Below are 10797 nucleotides of genomic sequence, written 5' to 3' on the forward strand. Positions count from 1 at the left end.
TGAGGGTCCTGGAAATTTAACAACATCAATACAGCCTTAATTACATTACTAACTGAAAAAATTGGTTTCCTTTAAAGATTTTTAAAAATTAGGAGACAAAAAGAAGTCAGAAGGAGCTAAATTAGGAATGTAACATGCCTAATGAGTTGCCCCTGAAACCCTCACAAAGTTGTCCTTGTTTAATGAGAGGAAACAACAGGAGAATGGTTGGGGAGAAGATGGATTCTCTGGTGAAGATTTCCTGGGCATTTTTCTGTTAAATTTTGGCTTACTTTCTCAAAACACTCTCATAATAACCAGATGTTATTGTTCTTTGGCCTTCCAGAAAATCAACAAGCATAATGATTTGAGCATGTGACTTTAGCTCTCAAGTGGTCTCCTTTTGCCTACACTGGACGCGTCTACCTCTTTGTAGCCAAAGAGGCTCTTTGCTTTGATTGTGCTCTGTCTCTAGGATCATACTGGTAAAGCCATGTTTCATTTTGTATTACAGCTGTTTGAAGAAATGCTTCAGGATTTTGATCATTTTGGTCCTGTTTGTTTAAAATCTCCATTGAAAACTGTGCTCTTGCCTGCAGCTCATCTGAATGCAATAGTTTTGGCACCCATTGAGGTGGAAAGTTTGCTCAGTTTAATTTTCCCATCAGATCTGTGTTAGCAGAACCAATTAAAATGTATATGATATTGGCTACTGTTCCTGCTGTTAATTGTCTGCCCTTTGCAATTAGGGCACAAATAAGATGAATTTTTTTTCCTTGCAAACTGATACATATGGAAGCACTGTGGGCTTCATCGTCAACATTTTCATATCCTTTCTTAACATGAGTTCTCCATTTGTAAACTGCTGATTTCTTTGGAGCATTGTCTCCATCAACTTTTCATGAAGCATCAGTGATTTCACTATTCTTCCTCCCAAGCTTCATCATAAATGTGATGTTTGTTCTTGTTTTAATTTTAGCAGAATTTATGTTGCTCTGATAAGGACTCTTTTCAAACTGATGTCTCATCCTTCTTGGTGCCTCAAACTTGTTCAGATATGGTATAACAAGTCAGTATGAGTTTATTGGGGGAGAACAGAAATCCATGCATAGTTTTTTCATAACTTACATGAACTTTTTGAAGACTACTCACATTAGCTTTTTATCTATGCTTCTTTGCATTTTTTAATGTATGCTTGAGGAATTACAATGTATCTCTTTAGTTTAAAACAGTTTGTTTTGAGTTAATATTGCTCTACTTTACATCAAATATAAAAAGCTTGCAAAATATCTGGTTTCATTTTCTTCCTTTTCCTATGGTTATATCAATGACATAAACAACCATTAAAAAGTCCTTAACAAAACATTATAATCTTTGCTTTAAATAGTTGTGTGTCTTTTAAATAAATTAAGAAAAGAAAATAAATATACATGTATAGTCTCTAATATGTATTCACATACATTTTCCAGTGATCTTTATTCCTTCTAGTGTTGTTTCCCTTTAGCTTCAAGAACTTTTTTAGCATTCCTTATAATACATGCCTGTGGGCAGTAAAACTCACAGCTTGTTTAATTTAAATTATTTTTTAATCTTCACTTTTGGAAGATAATTTCACTGAATATAAAATTCTGGAACAACACATTTTCTTCTCTCAGCATTTTAAAGATATGGTTTATTTGTTTAGTGTTTGTGAGTGGAGGAAAAAAATCACAAAACTTGTTTTCTCTAAGCTCACATTACAACAATCAATTCAGACAACTTCTGGGACCAAATGTATCTGGGGTTTCCCCCACATACCAAGTAAGCAATAAATGCTGCAGTAGAGACCCCCCTGAGTGTTCTCTAATTCAATTCAATTCTTACACTATCTACCGGGAAACAGCTTGGATCCAAAAGAATGAAGGCTCAGTATCTAAGGTTGCTCCTCTTCCCAACTTTGGATGCTGATTACAAGCTCCAGGTTTGTTTACCTGTGCTCTCATGATCCCCTCCTTGGGTTAATTTCTAGTGCAACTCTCAAAACTCAGGAAAGCATTTATGGGTTTATTATAAAGAATATTGCAAAGACTTAAAGTATAGGGAAGAAGGCATGGAACCTCCATCCCCTCCCTGAGTGTGCCATCCTTAAGAAATCTCCACATATTGAGCTGTCTGAACCTTCCTTGAGCCCTGTCCTCTCAGGTTTTTATGATTTAAGTACCATGATTGATTAAACCATTGGCCGTTGGGGAACATCTTTATCTTCGGCCTCCTCCCTTTCTCAGAGGTTGGGAAGAGGGTCTGAGTCCAAGCTTCTGGCCCTTCGTTGGTCTTTCCATGACTAGCCCTCACCCTGAAGCTACCTAGGGGCTCCCAGCCACCAATCATTAGCATTCAAAAATATATCACTTTGTGAAGAGTTTAAGGATATTAGGAGTTGTATGCAGGAAATGGGGTCAAAGACTACCTTTAACAATGTCAGAGTATGCTTCATTTTGTTTTTCTAGGCTTCAGTTTCTTTCTGATGACAAATCAAGCATCAAGTGTACCATTATTTCCTTAACATATGTGATAGTCTTCTTTGCCGGATTTCACAATTTTGTTGTCTTTATGTTTGAATTTCAGTGTTTTGCCTATAATGTGACTAGGTATGATTTTTTTAAGTTATTTTTTGAACTCACTGAGTATCTTGGTTATTATATCAAATTTTCTGCCATTATTTCTTCAAATATATTCTCTGCCCATCTCTTTATCCTCTCCCTCTGACAGTCCAATCACACTTGTTAGAATGAATGCTTTATAGCATTCTGATAGGCCTCCAAGGCTCTGATCATTTTCTCTTGATTGTTTCTCTTCTCTATTCAACAGATCAGATCATTTTCATTGATGTACTTCAAGTTCACTAGTTTTTCCCTTAGCTATATTTAATCTATTCTTAAACTGATTCAGTTTTTTCCCTGTTGCCATACTATACAATTCTAGAATTTTCATTTAGTTTGCAGTATAGATTCTATTTCTCTGCTAAGAGCACACATAATTCATTATGTATATTTTCCGTGCATACTAAAACATATTTAAAATAATTTTAAAGCTTTTGTCTGCTAATTATAACATCTGAATCACCTCAAGATAAATGTCCCTTGATTGATTTTGCTTTCCTGATGTAGAGCACGTTTTCTTGTTTCATTTCACATTTAGTAATTTTTTTTTCTTATTAAGTAGTAGACATTATGAATAATACGAAATCTGACAATTAAGTTCACAAACTCAGGATTTGTGTGCTCCCACCTAATGGGCACAATGTAAGGGTATAAGGCACATGTTCTGGGTTCAGGACACAACTACTACAGGGATTTTACCTAACAAGTGCAAACATTGTAACTTAATCATTTGCACCTTCATATTAACCTGCAATTTAAAAAAAGAAAGAAGAAAAAAGAAATATATTCAAGATTTCCCTATTTATCAATGTTTACTTGGTCTGCTATGCTTCTCACAATTTGCCAATGATTTTTATGCCCAATTCAATGAATTTTTGCCATGTTTTTGTCCGTTCTCCTTGTTGCTGGCTGCCCTGACCTCTCTTCATCAGTGACACTTTCTTTCCCCTTGGAAACACATTTCATCCACTAATACACTGCCATTTTCTTCATGGCATTAACCCCATAAACTTGCACTAACATGTCCCTGATTTTGTTTCCACTCTTGCCAAGTTTAATAAGAACTTTACTAATGTTTGTTCATCCCTCTAATTCAAGCTCACAACCACACACCAAACACACAACAATAATGAATGCCACTCAGTAAGACACTGCCGCACATCAATACAAACACAGATGTGAGACACTGATCTACCGAGGTTATGAAACCTTACCAAGCTGTTTGTACAATGGTACCAACACAAGTGTACAATGGAAGGCTGGTGAACTTAATTGTTAGGCTTTGAATGGTGTGGAGGTTCTGAATTCGGCTATGCTCCTCTGAAGAGTAACTTTTGAAATAGCAGGCGGTTAATTGAGCTGGACTCAAACTGCAAATTCTGTCTCTCATGTGATAGGTGACAGCTAAAATTTCTGCTTAATATTTTTGACTTCCAGCTATTACCTTTTTGCTGTGCTCCCTATAATCCCCCACTATATGCTATTTGATGGGAATCAAAGGATCTGAAAAAAGTTTTAACACAGATTTGGGGTTCACTGCCTTTGCAATGCTCACCCTTCTAGGATTTTCCTTCTAACTTTCTGAGTGCTCAGACAAAAGTGCCTCCTGATACCTCTAGTCAATAAGGCTATGGCACCAGAACCATATTCAAATTAAAGAGTATCTCCAGGAAAAAGATGATAACCTTTCAAATCTCACCTGATGTAATCCATCTCTCAAGGTTAGACACCTCTCTGCTAAGTCTTCTCTTCCTTCACATCTCTCAAAGGCAACGTCAAATCACTGAGGGTTTTTTGTGTGTATTTTACTTTTGTTAAGATTGTATCATTGTTATCCACAGGGGGATTCATCCTATCAAACTACTTCACCATTCCCCCAAACCAGAAACTGCACTATGCACTTTAAATGCTTTATATTTATAAACCATCGCTATTTCCATGAAACTAAAATTATCTGCAGCCTTCTAATTCTACTATCTCTAAATATCTCAAACATTAGTACATTTGTACACCCTGGGATCAACAAAAATGAAAGTAAAAACAAAAGCAAAAATCAAACCCTGGGGAGTTAGCACTACTGAAAACCAATAATGCTATTTCCCATTTCTGCCTATAATTATAGAAATACAATAATACTGGAGTAATACTTCATTTCAATTAATGTATTTTCAACCTGAAGAAGAAAAGGTAGTTTGATAATTTGATTAATAAGTAAAATTCCTCCACTTTTCAAATTAAGAATGAAGGGATCAACTACATCTTGGACTTGACCTAACAAGCACAGACAGCATAAACTAACCCTTTGTACCCTCATATTAATTTGAAATAAAACATAACTATTAATAAAACAATGTAATGCAGCTCTGTAATAATGGAAAAGTTTTACACCTTTGCTGTATTACATAATAGCCACTAGCCACATATAGCTAATGAGCACTTGAGATGTGACTAATGTCACTTAAAGAACTACATGTTTTAATATATTTAATTTTTTTAATTTAAATTTAAATAGCTGCATGTGGCTAATGCCTACTGTCCCAAGCAGCACATGGAGAGTCAGAGCAGAAGTGAAACACCCAAGAGATTGAAATCAACAGCAAGAAAAATTCTGATGAGATAATAGAGATTATTTTAAGGTGTCTTAAGTCAAATATATAAATAATTTCATGATTTACAGTTTAAAAACATGTTATCCTTCCTCATTGTACCATTCTGCCTCCCTAAAATGCTACATATCTTTTATGCTGCTGTTCTTTCTGAACTATATTTTTAGGAAGAAGGAGAAAATAACAAAAAAAAACAAAATGATTAAATTTGTTAATACATATATTAAGAAACATTTCATAATGTAGGTTATACAATAATAATGCTTCCACATCAAGATAAAAACTCACAGGAGTTTGCCAAACACAGCAAACCCTGGTGTGAGAGTGGCCAGAGGACACTCTTTCCACTCGGTTCTCCCTCCTTCCCTCGTACACTGTTTGATTTACCAGGACTTCCTCCTCCGGGTGAAGGAGGGGAGAAAAGATGCCGCCTTGCGCCAGCGCGCTGACACGTGTGTGTAAGTGGAGTGCTGGAGTGTAAAATGCGGTGATGGGAGGAAACCCAGCCGTGCCGGAGTGCCCTGGCCTGCAGCAGCAGTTCTGATCACCGTGGTGCCTGAGCACACCCCTCCCGAAGCCATGCGACCTGTACCTCCAGGCTCCAATTCGGAATGGAGACACCGCTGGATGTTCTGTCCCAGGCAGCGTCTCTGGTGCATGCTGACCACGAAAAACATTAAAAAGTTCAGGGGAGGCGGAGCAAGATGGCGGCCGAGTAACAGCTTCCTTGCATCTGGGCACCGTGAGTCTGGGGAGATAGGACTCCAGGCATCTCTGGCTGGTGGGATCTGCCTATCATCACCCCTGTGAGGATACAGGGAGTCAGCGGGAGACTTCTGGACCCCAAGAGGAGGAGTAAAACAGTGGAAAAATGTCCACAGGCACGAGAACTTAAAGAGCAAGAGGAAGTGAAAGGAAAATTAGGGCAAGGAAACAGATAAAAGAAATCACTCATGAGGAAGAATCAGCAGAAAACTCCAGGCAACATGAAGAACCAGTCCAGAACAACCCCACCAAGGGAACATGAGGTAGCTACTGCAGATGATTCCACCTATAAAGAAATGTTAGGAATGACAGAAAGGGAATTTTGAATACACATGTTGAAAACAATGAAAGAAATGATGGAAACAATGAAGGAAACTGCTAATAAAGTGGAAAATAACCAAAAGGAAATCCAAAAACAGAATGAAATAAGAGATGAACAATATGAAGAATATAAAAAGGATATAGCAGAGCTGAAGGAACTGAAACAGTCAATTAGGGAACTTAAAGATGCAATGGAAAGTATCAACAACAGGTTAGACCATGCAGAAGAAAGAATTTCAGAGGTAGAAGACAAAGTTATTGAGATAACTCAGATAGTAAAAGAGGCAGAAAAGAAGAGAGAGAAAGCAGAACATTCACTGTCAGAACTATAGGACTTTATGAAGCGTTCCAACATACGAGTTATAGGAATTCCAGAAGGGGAAGAAGAATGTCCCAGAGGAATGGAAGCCACACTAGAGAATATTATAAAAGAAAATTTCCCAAATATCACCAAAGATTCTGACACACTGCTTTCAGAGGGCTATCGGACCCCAGGTCGCCTCAACTCTAACCGAGCTTCTCCAAGACACATTGTGATGAACCTGTCCAAAGTCAAGACAAAAGAAAAGATTCTGCAAGCTGCCAGGAGTAAGTGCTGGTTGACCAACGGGGGCAAATCCATCAGAGTGACCACAGACTTCTCTAATGAAACTTTCCAAGCAAGAAGACAATGGTCATCTACCTTTAATCTACTTAAACAGAACAATTTCCAGCCCAGAATTCTGTACCCTGCTAAGCTAAGCTTCAAAATTGACGGAGAAATCAAATCATTTATGGATATACAAACATTGAGGAAATTTGCCTCAACAAGACCAGCCCTACAGGAAATACTTCCACCTGTTCTGCACACTGACCACCACAATGGATCAGCAGCAAAGTAAGAACTCAGAAATTAAAGGACAGAACCAAACCTCCACACTGATGCAAAAGATAAAACTAAGCAATGGACTCTCACAAAATAAGACGAATAGAATACTACCACACTTATCAATTATCTCAATAAATGTTAATGGCTTGAATTCCACACTGAAGAGACATAGATTGGTTGACTGGATTAAAAAACACAAGTCATCCATTTGCTGTCTGCAAGAAACACACCTGGCTTCAAAAGACAAATTAAAGCTCCGAGTCAAGGGTTGGAAGACAATTTTTCAGGCAAATGGAATTCAGAAGAAAAGAGGAGTTGCAATCTCATTTTCAGATACATGTGGATTTAAAGCAACTAAAGTCAAAAAAGACAAAGATGGTCACTTTGTGTTGGTCAAGGGAAAAATACAACAAGAAGACATTTCAATTCTAAATATTTATGCACCCAATTTAAATGCTCCCAGATTCTTGAAACAGACCTTACTCAGTCTGAACAATATGATATCTGATAATACCATAATAACAGGGGACCTTAACACTCCTCTTACAGAGCTGGACAGATCCTCTAAACAGAAATTAAACAAGGATATAAGAGATTTAAATGAGACCCTAGAACAACTGTGCTTGATAGACGCATATAGAACACTCCATCCCAAAGATAAAGAGTATACATTCTTCTCATCACCCCATGGAACATTCTCCAAAATTGATCATATCCTTGGACACAAAACAAATATCAACAGAATCAAAAGAATTGAAATTTTACCTTGTATCTTCTCAGACCTGAAGGCACTAAAGGTGGAACTCAACTCTAACAAAAATGCTCGACCTCACCCAAAGGCATGGAAATTAAACAATCTTCTGTTGAATAACAGATGGGTGCAGGAAGAAATAAAACAGGAAATCATTAACTTCCTTGAGCATAACAACAATGAAGACACAAGCTACCAAAACCTGTGGGATACTGCAAAAGCAGTTTTGAGAGGAAAATTCATCACTTTAGATGCCTACCTTCGAAAAACAGAAAGAGAGCACATCAACAATCTCACAAGAGATCTTATGGAATTGGAAAAAGAAGAACAATCGAAGCCTAAACTCAGTAGAAGAAAGGAAATATCCAAAATCAAATCAGAGATCAATGAAATTGAAAACAAAAGAATCATTCAGAAAATTAATGAAACAAGGAGTTGGTTTTTTGAAAAAATAAATAAAATAGATAAACCATTGGCCAGACTAACGAGGAATAGAAAAGTAAAATCTCTAATAACCTCAATCAGAAATGATAAAGGGGAAATAACAACTGATCCCACAGAGATACAAGAGATCATCTCTGAATACTACCAGAAACTCTATGCCCAGAAATTTGACAATGCGAAGGAAATGGATCAATATTTGGAATCACACCCTCTCCCTAGACTCAGCCAGGAAGAAATAGAGCTCCGGAACAGACCAATTTCAAGCACTGAGATCAAAGAAACAATAAAAAATCTTCCAACCAAAAAATGCCCTGGTCCAGATGGCTTCACTCGAGAATTCTATCAAACCTTCAAGGAAGAGCTTATTCCTGTACTGCAGAAATTATTCCAAAAAAATGAGGAAGAAGGAATCTTCCCCAACACATTCTATGAAGCAAACATCACCCTGATACCAAAACCAGGAAAAGACCCAAACAAAAAGGAGAATTTCAGACCAATCTCACTCATGAACATAGATGCAAAAATTCTCAACAAAATCCTAGCCAATAGATTACAGCTTATCATCAAAAAAGTCATTCATCATGATCAAGTAGGCTTCATCCCAGGGATGCAAGGCTGGTTTAACATACGCAAGTCCATAAACATTATCCACCATATTAACAGAGGCAAAAATAAAGATCACATGATCCTCTCAATAGATGCAGAAAAAGCATTTGATAAAATCCAGCATCCTTTTCTAATTAGAACACTGAAGAGTATAGGCATAGGTGGCACATTTCAAAACTGATTGAAGCTATCTATGACAAACCCACAGCCAATATTTTACTGAATGGAGTAAAACTGAGAGCTTTTCCTCTTAGAACTGGAACCAGACAAGGTTGTCCTCTGTCACCTTTACTAGTCAACGTAGTGCTGGAAGTTCTAGCCAATACAATTAGGCAAGACAAGGAAATAAAGGGAATCCAAATGGGAGCAGAGAAGGTCAAACTCTCCCTCTTTGCTGACGACATGATCTTATACTTAGAGAACCCCAAAGACTCAACCACAAGACTCCTAGAAGTCATCAAAAAATACAGTAATGTTTCAGGATATAAAATCAATGTCCACAAGTCAGTAGCCTTTGTGTACACCAATAACAGTCAAGATGAGAAGCTAATTAAGGACACAACTCCCTTCACCATAGTTTCAAAGAAAATGAAATACCTAGGAATATACCTAACGAAGGAGGTGAAGGACCTCTATAAAGAAAACTATGAACTCCTCAGAAAGGAAATAGCAGAGGATATTAACAAATGGAAGAACATACCATGCTCATGGATAGGAAGAATCAACATTGTTAAAATGTCTATACTTCCCAAAGCAATCTACCTATTCAATGCCATTCCTATCAAAGCACCTACATCGTACTTTCAAGATTTGGAAAAAATGATTCTGCGTTTTGTATGGAACCAGAAAAAGCCCCGTATAGCTAAGGCAGTTCTCTGTAACAAAAATAAAGCTGGGGGCATCAGCATACCAGATTTTAGTCTGTACTACAAAGCCATTGTGCTCAAGACAGCATGGTACTGGCACAAAAACAGAGACATAGACACTTGGAATTGAATTGAAAACCAAGAAATGAAACTAACATTTTACAGCCACCTAATCTTTGATAAACCAAACCTTGGGGGAAAGACTCCCTATTCAATAAATGGTGTTGGGAGAACTGGATGTCTACATGTAAAAGACTGAAACTGGACCCACACCTTTCCCCACTCACAAAAATTGATTCAAGATGGATAAAGGACTTAAATTTAAGGCATGAAACAATAAAAATCCTCCAAGAAAGCATAGGAAAAACACTGGAAGATATTGGCCTGGGGAAAGACTTCATGAAGAAGACTGCCATGGCAATTGCAACAACAACAAAAATAAACAAATGGGACTTCATTAAACTGAAAAGCTTCTGTACAGCTAAGGAGACAATAACCAAAGCAAAGAGACAACCCACACAATGGGAAAGGATATTTGCATATTTTCAATCAGACAAAAGCTTGATAACCAGGATCTATAGAGAACTCAAATTAATCCACATGAAAAAAGCCAACAATCCCATATATCAATGGGCAAGAGACATGAATAGAACTTTCTCTAAAGACGACAGACGAATGGCTAACAAACACATGAAAAAATGTTCATCATCTCTATATATTAGAGAAATGCAAATCAAAACAACCCTGAGATATCATCTAACCCCAGTGAGAATGGCCCACATCACAAAATCTCAAAACTGCAGATGCTGGCGTGGATGTGGAGAGAGGGGTACACTTTTACACTGCTGGTGAGACTGCAAACTAGTACAACCTTTCTGGAAGGAAGTATGGAGAAACCTCAAAGCACTCAAGCTAGACCTCTCATTTGATCCTGCAATCCCATTACTGGGCA

Source organism: Nycticebus coucang, chromosome 4, assembly GCF_027406575.1.
Source record: "Nycticebus coucang isolate mNycCou1 chromosome 4, mNycCou1.pri, whole genome shotgun sequence".
NCBI classification, from domain to species: domain Eukaryota; kingdom Metazoa; phylum Chordata; class Mammalia; order Primates; family Lorisidae; genus Nycticebus; species Nycticebus coucang.